Below are 13,370 nucleotides of genomic sequence, written 5' to 3'. Positions count from 1 at the left end.
TCTGCCCTGACCAGGGTAGAGAGCTGCCCCCTGGCCAGGTCCCTTCAGCACACTAACACACAGGTTCAGCATGGAAACCAGGGCATAGTTGGCCATGCCATTGACAGTTATGACACCACTGAGGACTTACACTCAGAGGATCCCCTGACATAAATGAAAACTGGCCTTGCTGAGGTGTAGGGCTGGTCTGAAGGAGTGTGTAAAAGGTGAGGCCTCGTTTGGGGATTGGAAGAGACCGGGACAAATAGCTTCCCCCTGGCCCTGTCCCAGAGACCAGGACATGGCAGGGCAGGTTGGAAATCGTCCCTTGAAGTGGCTGGTTCATAGATGGCAGAGAGGGAGGAAACGCCCCTTGGCACCAGCTCCACTGGAAAAGGGCATTGTGCTGGAGGAGGGGGCTGTCTCTGTAGCCAAGGACATGTACCTGATCGTGCAGGTGTTTGCCTGCAGACTGGTGAAGAAAAACCACTTATATAAAATAATTTTTTTTTCTTTAAATAAATTATAACACCCCCAAATACCAAACATTAACAGACATTCCTTCCTAGGACTAGGTACCTAAGTTTGTTCAATTACATCACTGAAGTATATCCAGGACCCACTCTTGGAGGGCTGAGGCCCATGTGGCCACATGGGCCTGTCTGGCCCTGCCTATGAGGGGGTTCAGGGCATCCACTTGGTTTCAAAGGAGGTAAGATTGTTCTCTGAGAGAGTACTCACCAGAGTCCAAATTTAAAGGTCATGCCTACCCCAGGGTCTGATTCTGGTTTCCAGAAATAGCTTCAGAGGGAGTAGCCTTAGACTAAGGGCATAACAGGAACTGAGCAGTGCTGGCCAAGGGCAGCCTCTGCCAAACAGGTTCAAGACCCTTTGCTGGGGAGGACAGAAGGCAGGCATGTATTTCAACACATGGTACATCCATAGAAGCCTACCCAGGGCCTCACCTTCCTGTCACCTTTCTTTCCCTAGCTTTTTCTTCTTTTCAGTATAGTATGTGGTTAAGAGTACAGAGCTGGGACTACACTGCCTGGTTCAAATCCTGGCTTTGCCTCTTATGAACTGTGTGGGCAAATTATTTAACATCTCTGAGCTTTGGTTTCCTCATATGTAATTACAGTATTATCCTGTAAATGTGTATATCTAGTGTAAATATCTATCTATCTATGTAGATAGATATTAAATTTAATATCACAATGTGCTTACAAAACAGTATGTGGTAAATTTAAGCATTCTAAGTGTTAGGCAAAAATTGTGTAAATGTTATTAGTCATTATTATTACTGGCAGTTAAATTATACAGTATCATTTTATGGAAGGGCCTTGTTTTGCTCAATAAGAGAGATGCTAACCGAGATAGGGTTATAGAATGTTTCCCTTTGACCTGGCCCCCTGGTCCTATTTGGCAAGGTGTTCTCACCATGGCCTGAAGAGCCCAAATAGGTTTATAGGGATGACTCAGAGAAGAAAGAGCAGCTCTTTCCAGTGGGTTCTGTGATACAGAAAAACCATAGATGCAAAAATTCTCTATGAAAGTCCGGCAAATCGAATACAAAAACATATCAAAAAGATAGTGCACCATGATCAAGTGGGGTTTATCCCAGGCATGCAAGGCTGGTTCAACATATGGAAATCAATAAATGTGATTCATCAAAGAGTTGGTTCTTTGAAAAGACAAACAAGATTGATAAGCCCTTAGCCAAACTAACTAAAAGAAAAAAGAGAAGTCCCAAATAATAAAATTAGATTTGAAAAAGGAGAAATTTGCCACAGACATCTTAGAAATCCAGCAGATCATTAGGGACTGTTTTGAAAACTTACACTTCATTAAATTGGAAAACCTCCAAGAAATAGATACATTTCTAGACAAATACCATCAGTTAAAACTGCATCAAGAGGACAAAGAACACCTAAACAGAACAATAACTAGTAATGAGATTGAAGCAGCAATAAAAAAACCTTTCAACAAAGAAAAGCCCAGGGCCAGATGGATTATCAGCTGAATTCTACTAGACCTTTAAAGGAGTCATGCCAGTATTCCTCGTTATTTCATGGAATATAAAGGGAAAGAGCACTTTCAAATTCATTCTATAAGGCCAGTATCTCATGCCAAAATCAAATAAGGACACATCAAGGAAAGAAAACTACAGACCAATATTCCTGATGAACATAGATGCAAAAATACTTATTAAAAGCAAGGGCTGGGGTTATAGTTCAGTGGTTGAGCGCTTGCCTCGCTTGCATGCATGAGGTACTAGCTTTGATCCTTGGCACCACATATAGATAGATAGATAGATAGATAGATAGATAGATAGATAAATCAAAGATTGTGATCATCTACAACTAAAAAAAAATTATAAAAAAAGTCAGATGGGGTGGTACATGCCTGTAACCCTAGCAATTTAGGAGGTTGAGCAGAAGATTCGAGGCCAGTCTCAGCAATTTAGCAAAGTCATAAGCAACTTAGTGAAACCGTGTCTCAAAATAAATTTTTTAAAAAGGAGGGGGTTTGTTTGGTAGGTGGCTCAGTGGTAAAGTGCCCCTGAGTTCAATCCCTGGTTAACAAACAAACAAAACAAAAAAGAACTTCATAAAATGTTAGTAAATTATATTCAACAATATATTAAGCAGATTATACACCACAATAAAGTCGATTTCATTCCAGAGATACAAGGAATGAACCTTGGTTTAATATTCTCAAATCAATAAATGTTAATTCATCACATAAATAGAACTAAGGACAAAGATCACTCAGTCTTCTTAACAGATGCGGAGAAGGCCTTTCAGCACCCCATTCATGATGAAAGCAGCAAAGAAACGGGATAGAAGAGATCTGTGTCAAGATCAGAAAGGCTGTCAGTGAAAAACAAAAGCCAATTTCCTCATAGTAAATGGGAAAAATCTGAAAGCATTTCCTTTACGATCTGGAATGATGTCCACTCTCACCACTTCTATTTAATATAGTGCTAGAAATTCTAACCAGAGCATTTCTGCAAAAGAAGTGTTATGGTTTAGTTATGTGGTGACCCCCAAAGCTCATGTGTGAGACCATGCAAGAATGTTTAGAGGTAAAATGAATGGATTATGAGCAGCTTAACCTAATGAAGTGAACTAATCCCCTGATAGGGACTGATTGAATGATAACTGTAGGCAAGTAGGGTGTGGCTGGAGGAGGTGGGTCATTGGGGCATGATTTTCTGGTGTCTGAGTTGTCTGTAGTGAGAGAAGTCTCTCTTTCTCTTTCTTCTCTCTCTCTCTCTCTCTCTCTCTCTCTCTCTCTCTCTCTCTCTCTCTCTCTCTCTCTCTGCCTTCTGGTGCCATGTCCCGAGCTGCTTTCCTCTGCCACACTCTTTTGCCATGATGTTCTGCCTCACCAAGGGCCCAGAGCAATGGAACCAGCTACATACACAGACTAAGACCTCTAAAACCCTGAGAGCCAAATAAACCTTTCCTCCTCTATAATTGTTTTAACCAGGTCTTTTGGTTGCAATGGTGAAAAGTTGATAAAAACAATAAGGAAATAAAATGGATTAAAAAAAAAGGAAAGAAAGAATTCAAATTATCACTGTTTGCAGATGATGATCCTATACCTAGAAGATCCCCCCTCCAAAAAAAAAAAAAACCCTCCATCAAAAAACTGCTAGAGCTCATGAACAAATTCAGCAGAGTGAATAGGAGATTCAAAATCAATATACAAAACTCAATAGCTTTCCTATGTACCAACAATAAATCTGCTGAGAAAGAAATCAGGAAAATAATTCCATTCACAATAGCCTAAAAAAAATATCTAGAAATAAATCTAACCAAGGAGGTGAAAGGTCTCTACAATGAAAACTAGGGAATAGTGAAGAAAGAAATTGAGGAAGACCTCAGAAGATGGCAAGATCTCCCATATTCATGGATAAGCAGAATTAACATTGTTCAAATGGCCATACTGCCAAAAGCAATATACAGATACAATGCAATCCCTCATCAAAATAACAATGGCATTCTTCACAGAACTAGAGGAAAAAAAAAGTCTTAAAATTATTTTGGAAGAATAAAAGATCCAGAGTATCCAAAGCAATTCCAAGCTTAAAAAAGCAATGCTGAAAGGCATCACAATACCTGACTTCAAATTATACTACAGAGCAAAAACTGGATGGTACTGGCATAAAAACAGGCACATAGACCAATGGTACGTGTTATGGTTTGGATGTGAGTCATACCAGTGAAAGAGCTGACTTTAAAAAACAGTATAGCACTGAAGACCAGAGACAAAGCCACACATTTACTCATGACTGTCTGATCCTTGACAAAGGTGTCAACAACATATTCTGGGGAAATGACACCTTTTAAACAAATGGTGCTGAGAAAACTGGTTATCCATACAGGGTGGGATATGCACAGAAATCGACTCGAAATTGATCAAAGACCTAGGAATTAGACCATGAATTAGACCTAGAAGAAAATGTAGGATCAATACTCCAGCCTACAGGCACAGGCAATGACTTTCTCAATAAGACCCCTGAAGCTCAGGAAATGATGTCTAGAGTGAATATATGAAGTGTTATTGAATTAAAAAGCTTCTTGGGCTGGGGTTGTGGCTCAGTGGTAGAATGCTTGCCTAGCACATGTGAGGCCCTGGGTTCAATCCTCAGCTCCACTTAAAGTAAAATAAAGACATTGTGTCCACCTAAAAAATAAATATTTTTTAAAAACCTAAAAAATAAATATTAAAAAAAGCTTCTGAAAGCAAAGGAAAGAATTAGGAATGTGAAGGGAGACCCCCAGAATGGCAGAAAATCTTTGCTAGCTACTCCTTTGACAGAGGGTTACTATCTAGAATAATGAATTAAAAATATCTACACCCCAAATATCAAATAACACTATTAATAAATGGACACATGAATTAAACAGACACTCCTCAAGAGAATAAACACAAATGGCTGATAAATATATGAAAAGATGTTCAATGTCATTAACCATTAGGGATATGCAAATCAAAACTACATTGAGTTTTTATTTTACAATAGTTAGAATGGCAGTCAAGAATACAGATAATGGGGCTGGGGATGTGGCTCAGGTGGTAGCGCGCTCGCCTGGCATGCGTGTGGCCCGGGTTCGAACCTCAGCACCACGTACAAACAAGGATGTTGTGTCCGCCAAAAACTAAAAAATAAATATTAAAAAATTCTCTCTCTCCCCTCTCTCTTTAAAAAAAAAATACAGATTATAATAAATGCTAGAAAGGATGTGGCGGAAAAAGAACACTTTTACACTGTTACTGGAATTGTAAATTAGTCTAACCACTATGCCAATCAGTATGGAGGTTAGACATGGAACCACCATATGACCCAGCTATAACACTCCTGCATATTTGTCCTGAAGAATTTAAGTCATCACACTGTAGAGATATATACATACTCATGTTTATTGTGGCACATTTCACAAAAGCCAAGTTGTATAATCAGCCTACGTGTCCATCAGTAGTTGAATGGTTAAAGAAAATGTGGTATATATACACAATGAAATTTAATTTAGCCACAAAAAAATGAAATTTGTCATTTGCAGGGAAATAGATAAATCTAGAGATCATCATGTTAAGCAAAATAAGTCAAACTCAGAAGGCCAAGGGGCATATGTGTTCTCTCATATGCAGAAGCTAGAAAGGAAAAAGGAAAAGAAAGGTGGGTGTAGGTTTCATGAAAGTCAAAGGGAGATCAGTAGAGGAAAGGGACCAAAGGGCTGGGAGTAGGGGAGAGAGTGGGGGACTTAATATTGGCCAAATTATATTGTGTACATGTATGAATATGTAACAACAATCCCCATGTATGCACAATTATAATGCACCAATAAAAAATGTGGAAAAATAAATAACTAGTGACTGGTTAATAATTTGTGGCACAACCATGAGATGCTAGGTGACCTTTAAAATTGATGTTGCGGAAGGCTATTTAATCATATCAAGAGACTAATAACCAATTTTATTTATTTATTTATTTATTTGGTACTGGGATTTGAACCCAGAGGGGCTTTACCATTTTACCACATCCCCAGCCCTCTTATTTTGAGACAGGGTCTCACTAAGTTGCTTAGGGCCTCACTAAATTGCTGAGGCTGGCCTCCAACTTGTGATCTTCCTGTCTCAGCCTCCTGAGTTGCTTGGATCACAGATGTGCACCACCATGCTAGGCTCTAATGACCTATTGTAAAGGGAAAAAGCAGATTATAATACAGTATACACTGATAGACCTCACTTCAATACATGTTTGTTTTAATAGAATTCTGAAAATACATAGTAACCTAACTTCTCTCCGGGTGGTAGGAGTATAGATAAGTATAGATAATTCATAACTTTTCTGCCCTATGTTTTCCATGTTTTCTTCAATAATTTTTTTTTTTTCAAATCAGAAACAACATGTTATTCCCCTCCACCACCACTTCTTTTTTGGTACTGGCAATGAACCCAGGGTCTTTCACGTGCAAAGCATATATTCTACTTGTGATCTACACCCCAGTCCTATGCCACTTCTTAAAAATTCAATTTGTTCATTTAGGGTCAGAATTCCTCTTCCCCTTTGAGTCAGCCATTGCTCATGGCCCAGCAGGAATTCTCTGTGGGTTAGTACTCTTCCCCAGCAGAAAGGGAGGAAAACCAAGGAGCCAGAATTTAAGAGAGTGTATGTAACTCTGCACTCCTTCATGCTCAGCAAAGCAAGTCACCTAGAGGAAATGCAAAGATGAAAATCAACACCTGGTACTATTGACCTGCAAGAGAAAGAGAGGCTCTAGCACTGACCAGACTGTGCCCTCTGGGACTGGGGCATGGACCACTGCCCACGATGTCCTGGGCACCCAGGTTTGAGGAGAGGCAGAGAGATCTGCTGGGCCAGTGAAACCTCAGCATCAGGATTGCTGCTACCAGGTGCAGGTGCCAGGAGGCAGAACCTGAGAATCCAGACACTCAGCCTCATGACTAGGGAACTTAAACTCAGAGTAACATGTAGTTTATAAAAAAAAATAAAAATAAACACACACACAATCACAAAACAACCAAATGAAGTGTACATAGTATAAAATGAACAAGGCATCCCCATGAGAGGGCATTTCTAAATTTAATAATAAGGTCTGTAATTCTTCAAAATTTGGTTTAGTGTATTTTCTCCTCTTTTGGAATAATGGGGCAGGGCACAATTTATTTTTTTCAAAATCATTTATGAAACTCTAGCATCTGGACACAAACGCATATCAAATGCAGATCCTAAGCTATTTCTACACTTTCCTTCTAAATTGAAATTGGCTGTCTCTCTGCCCCCTGGTGGTCGGAGCTGGAGTGGCATACTGTGCAGGAATATCCCTCTGAGTATGAACCCTGGAACCCTGCAGAGGTCCTGCCTGATCTGTTGCCAAGAAAGGCACGGGTTCTGGTGGGTGGGCTTTCTTTGGGCTCCCATCCAGAACCTGGGTTTCCCAGGACCTTTTGGGTCTGGGGCAAGCCAGGGATTCCCAGTAGGATCCACACAGAATCTGGACATGGCCTGCCTGAAGAGCATCAGGATGTCCTAGGAATCAAGAAAGAGTACACAGGGGCTGTGGGTTGTGGTTCAGTGGTAGAGCACTTGCCTAGCAAGTGTGAGGCACTGGGTTTGACTCTCAGCACTGTATATAAATAATGAATAAAATAAAAGTCCACTGATGTCTAATACACACACACTTTTTTTTTCAAAGAAAGAGTGCACAGCAAGAAAAGCATCAGAATGGCAGCAAGAGCCTGCCTCTCTGTAGGATGACCACCGTGGTTTTCTTATAGGGACAGCTGTGCAAAAGAGCTGTCCCCTGGATGCTCAGACATCCCAGTGCCTTGGTGAGCACAGCTCTGTGAAACAGTCCAATGGTGTGAGCCAGAGCCAGCACGTATCCGCATCAGTAGATGCCTCCATAGGGGGCCTGTGGCACCCTCCCTTTGCAGCCTGCTTGTAGAATATAGTTGCAGCTATTTCCTGAGCCCTAGCTCCGGGGCATGCCTTGGCCAACCTCTTTTCACTATGGTTTCCACTGTTTTTCAAAAGCACCCACGGAGGAAGGCATTATTCATCCCGAGTATGGCCAAAGCACATGCTTGAAATGTCTTTCTGCTGGTAAATTGCAGTTAGGACCCAGCCCAGTCTCCAGTCTCCAGGTCCGCTGGCAAGCCAGAAGCCCCAAGGAGTGCGCCCTCTTGTGGCCTAGTGTATTGCAGAGCAGCACCTGAAGGTCATTCATTGCAGCCACATCCCACCAAAGTCCTCCGAGGCCTCTGACATGCACCCGCACCTCAAGCAGGCAGCTGAACATGGGGGTGAGGAGAGGAGTGAGTCAAGGTTGGGGTCCCAATTGTTTTCATTGGAGGTCAGGGAAATCTGTGAACATATCCCCATGTCACAAAGAGGGAAGACATTTTATTGCCATTGTGATTATTATCATAGGACACAAAAGGAGAGGAAATACAGTTGGAACCCCTGGCACCCTAGCTACAGGGTAATTGCTAGCATTTATTACTTCACTCTTTCCATGACTTTTCTGTGTTCCTCTCGTCTTTGGCTGGCTCTCCGCTGGTCAGCCGGCTTCTTCTGAAAGTTTGGCCCAAATCTTCCCTCATCCCCCTAGGGGTTCTGAGCCCCAGGGTCTGTTATGTGAAGTCGGCTGCTTCCAGGTGACGGAGCACATGGGTAAGTGGTCACCCTCTTGGCCTTCCATTGCTTAGCTCCTGTCACAGGACTGTGTATCTTGCACTCATAAGCCATGCTGTGCAGAGAGGGGTGTGTGACGATGGGGAGGTATCAGGGGCCCCAGTTATGGGGGCTCAGGCAGGACAGTAAAAAGTAAACATGAATCCACTCACTCCCCCGTTCTTCCCAAGATGGATGGTGTTTCATGCAAATAACCCACCATCTGCTTGGTATTCTCTGGGGTCAAAGCTTTTCAGAGTGCTGACCCACAAGGCTTTCAGCAGGTCAGTTCATCTTCTCGAGGGCATATCTTTGTCTGAGCATCTTCAAAATCCGTTCCCACAATATTACCCAGAATTGTTATGATAGAAGTTTCTGCACTCTTTATTTAAACATTTATTTCTTCGTGACCAAATTCTTCTCTCCCACGCATCCAAAATTTCAAAACCCAGATTGGCCGGTTCAACCAGGTGAGTATCAACTTACTGCTGCAGTGCAGGAGCTGCTGCCCGCTCCTCCCCACTGCCATTGAAGGTGGCACAGTGGGAACTGCTTCCTCGAGGTGTGGGTTTCAGGGCTCTCTAGTCCTCCAGATCTCCCAGGGAATGACTTTCCAGTGGTGTGATGCCTCTCTTTCCCAACAAAGGCCCTGTATTTATTATGGTGCTAGCAATTTTAGCTTGGGTTGCACAGCAATCAGTAGGCTCATCCACCCTCTGGGTTTGCTTTTCTGGAATTCATCCCGTGGAAGCCAAAATGAGGTTTTTAAAGACAGACCTGAGCCTCATCCTGTAACCAGGTAAGAACTTTGAGATTTCAGCCTCTGCCTCTTCTCTGTCCAACAACCATGTCTCAGATACCACACGCTGGGGACTGATCAGCAGCTCATCTCTTTCAAACAGGGGCTAATGTTCCCCTAGATTATGAAAGCCAGTCCCTGTGACATCTACAACCTCTCCCCTTCCAGATGATAATGTGTTCCCACCCTACCCCACTATTTCCCTTGGGGTACATGGCCTATGATTTCCTCCCTAATACCAATTTCTGTGTCAGTAATGGCTCTTTGATGGAAATGGTAGAAACTAACTTATGATAATTGGCAAAAGATGGAGGAGGGGAAGAATTGTTAGCAGGGGGTCTCCAAGAGAACTGAGCAGCCATCCTTGAGAAAAGAATCGTGGCATTTCGAACTCTCAAGATTATCCAAGGGAGACCCCCTGAGCTGACAGCTCCAAACACCTTCAGTCCCAGAGACAAACTCTAGGAAGATTGAGAAAAGGACCAACCTATGATGGGAAAGGAGACAGAAAGGGTCAGAAGGAGAAGAGTCAGGAACCACCTGGAGTGGTGCAGTGTGGTCCTTCCAAAGGATGGGATGCTGGGCAGAACGTGCCGGCACGTTCTGTTCTGGTTTTCTATTACTGCATAATACATGTCACCAGAACCTGGTGTCTTCAAACATCATTATTCACATCATGACTCTAGGTTGCCTGAGGTGAGCTGGGTGGTCTTTGTCCACCTGGTCCTGGCTGTGACTGTTGTCACCTGGGGCTCAACCGGACTAGTTTGATCTCAGGGCTCACTCACAGGTGGTGGGGGTGCCTGTTCTTAGCTGTCACACAGAGCACTACTTCCTCCTTCACAGGGCTTCTCAGCAAGGAGCTGCACCAGAAGACAAGACATTCCAGGGTACAAGTGGAAGCTGCATGCACGTTAACACCCAGACTGGAAGGTCACCCATGCCCCTTCTGCCCCTCTGTGGACCAACATTTAATGAAGGAGGAACAACCTCCATATCTCTATGGCTGAGAGTCTGCAGCTTCTGCAATCCACCACCAGTCTCCCTTCTTTCTCTCCCCTCCTCTTCCATCCTTCGTCTCTCTTCTCCTTTTCTATAGAACCCATTCCTCTTACTTGATCACTGAGACAGGGCAGAGCAGTTCCCCTGAACTTGGTGTTCTTTTCTCAGGAGACTTGGGCCTTCCCAGTACCCTCACAGGGAAGGAAAAACGCCATGTTCGATAGATTGTGGTCGCTGTGTCAAAATAACTGAGAAAATCAATTTTAAGGAGGAAAGATTTATTTTGGCTCATGTTTTTAGAGGTTTCAGTCCATGGTCACTTGGCCTTGTTGCTTTTGGTCTGTGGTCAGTCAGAACATCATGGCATGCAGCAGCTGGTGGTATGAAATTGCTCACCTCAAAGCAGCTAGGAAGCAGAGATCAGAAGAGTCCAGGGACAAAATATATGCTGGGCATTTCCCCAGGGACTTTGCTCTCCTGACTACACCCTAAGTTCCTATAACCTCCTAAGGGCACCACCAACTGGGGACCAAGCCTTCAACACATGAGCCTTTGGGGGACACTCCAGATTCAAACTGTAACAGACCTAAAGCTACAAAATTCTGGGAATGGCAGGAGGCAGAGATTGGGACAGGGTAGGGGAGATACATGGGGTAAGGAGGCTTCCAAGCAGCCAGGGGAAGCTTTGCTCGCTGGGGTAGGGATGAGCAGTCCAGGAGGTGCCAGGAGGAATTTACAAAGCACCAGGACTCAGTCATTGTGGGTACAAGGAAGGCTGGGCCCATTGGGAAGAAGGGTCATATAATTGGCTCTCAGAACAAATGATGGCCAGGTACAGTCTGAGGCTGGGGTCTCAGTCAACCTTTTCTCCCTCAGTTATGCTTTACCAGGTCCAAGATCTCCCTAAATAAAATAAAGGTATCGTGTTCAACTACAACTAAAAATATTTTTTTAAAAAAAAAGATCATGAGTTGCCAGGGGGTGGGGGGAAGGTGGGATGGGTAGATAGGTGGGGCACACAGGACTTTTACTCCTCTGTAGAGCACTGTAATGTGAATCCATGCCACCAGGTATTCATCAAAACTCATAGAATGAATAGCACAGAGTGAACCCAAATGTACATCATGGACTTCTTTAGTTCATAATAAGGAATCAATATTGGCGAATCCATTGGAAATACACACAGCATCCTCATGCAAGATGTTAACAATAGGGGAACATGACAGGGTGGTGGGTAGCTGTAAAGGGGTATAAGAACAAGAGTTTGGGGCTGAGGTTGTGGCTCAGTGGTAGAGCACTTGCCTGGCCTGTGTGAGGCACTGGGTTCCATTCTCAGCACCACATGTAAATCAACAAAATAAAATCCTTGACAACTAAAAAAAAAAAAAAAAGAAAGAACAAGAGTTTTCTTTAAGCCTAAAATTGCTTTAAAAAAATAAAATACACTAGAAAACGGAAAGGTTTCTAAGGAAAATGCCCTTTTTCTTTTACATGTCACTGGTAAATGCAGCCACAGCCTTCTTCACAATAGTCCAAAGTGGAGACAACTCCAGCGTCTGTCAACTGATAAAAGGATGAGCAGACTGTGGTCTCTTCACACCGTATAATATCACTCCACCATCAAGGAATGAATGGAGTACTGATCCAGGCTACATCATGGCGGAACCTTGAAAACATCGCACTAAGTGGAAGATGTCATACGTGAAAGAACACATACCTGTTTGATGTGAAAAGCCAAAAGAGGTGGGTTGGGAGAGACGGAGTCGGTGAATGATTTCTGGAGATGGGCCGAGGACTGAGGATGACAGCCCCAAGGGGTTCAGGGTTTCCCTTGGAGGGGTTAAAATGTTCTAAAATTGTGTTGTGCTGAGGGTCACACATACCTGTGAATGCACTAAACCCACTAAATCGTATGCCCAAAAAAGGTGAATGTGGTGTGTGAATTGTATCTCAATAAAGCTATTTAAAAACCGCGGAGCCGGGGGAAGGAGGCTGTAAGCCCCTTCACATCAAGGTTATTAACTTATAGAGATGGTCTGTGATCTAACGTGGAAAAACAGATGTTCTGTAGTTTGGGAAAATGTATAGAATGTGGGTCAGAGGCTCACCTGTGAGCCAGCCAGGAGCAGCAGTGACTGACAGCAGTCTGTCAGTCTTGCCACACTGACTGTGGCTCGATGCCAACCCCATGCCCTTGCCCCCTGGTGGAGACCCTGCAGGTGTCCCACAGCTTGAACGTCTTGCTGAAGGAAGTCCCATTCAAGGGGTAGAAATGGACATTAGCAGTCCTGGGTGGCCCCAAGTGGGCTGGACAGACAAATCCAACTGAGGAACCCAGCAGCCCCATATCCAGGTGGGAATATATTCATTCTGTGCCCAGACTGAGCCACATTCAAAGTCATAAGGACCAGCGGGTGCATTGGGAGCCCACAAAAGATTGAGAGAGAGTGGGTGGGAGCATCTCAGGCCATTCAACTGGCGGGGGGAGGCAATGACCAGCAGGTGAGGGTATTGGGGGTGGCAGCAGGAGGTGCTGCACTGACAGAAGGGCCTGGATCAGCAGCCCCAGGTGTTGGGAGGCTCCTATACTAGGCAGGCCTCATGGTAGAGTCCTGAGCTAAGGAGCCTGGGGTTCTCTGCCCAGGTCAGTTTTAGACTGGCCTCAGGCCTGTAGCCTATAGAGGTCAGGAAAGAGAGGGATTGGGAGTCAGGAGAGGCCTGTTACCCACTCTAGGTCAGGATTATCCCTTCTTTCCCAATATTCCAGGAGGATCTCAACAGTGGGGTCTCTGAGGCCAGGTTTCTCCGTTGCCTCGTGGTCACCTGTGCTCCTAATTCTGACACTCCTGCTGAGACTGGGTAATATATTATGAACAGAAATTC

The 13,370-nt window shown here is 43.8% G+C and overlaps 1 protein-coding gene across 2 annotated transcripts in view; it reads left to right on the top strand.

Moving 5' to 3' along the window:
* Window positions 1-12,416, top strand: part of Aldh3a2 (aldehyde dehydrogenase 3 family member A2) — a 51,607-nt gene extending 39,191 nt beyond the window's left edge. For both annotated transcript variants that reach the window (XM_026380323.2, XM_077800665.1), the window contains one exon: window positions 11,998-12,416. The gene's annotated coding sequence lies outside the window, so the exon portion shown is untranslated. The remainder of the gene's footprint in view (window positions 1-11,997) is intronic.
* The last annotated feature ends 954 nt before the right edge of the window (window positions 12,417-13,370 follow it).

The sequence above is a fragment of the Urocitellus parryii genome, chromosome 7 (genome assembly GCF_045843805.1).
Source record: "Urocitellus parryii isolate mUroPar1 chromosome 7, mUroPar1.hap1, whole genome shotgun sequence".
NCBI lineage: Eukaryota > Metazoa > Chordata > Mammalia > Rodentia > Sciuridae > Urocitellus > Urocitellus parryii.
The sequence above is the reverse complement of the archived record's forward strand: the minus strand, read 5'-3'. Positions and strand labels throughout refer to the sequence as shown.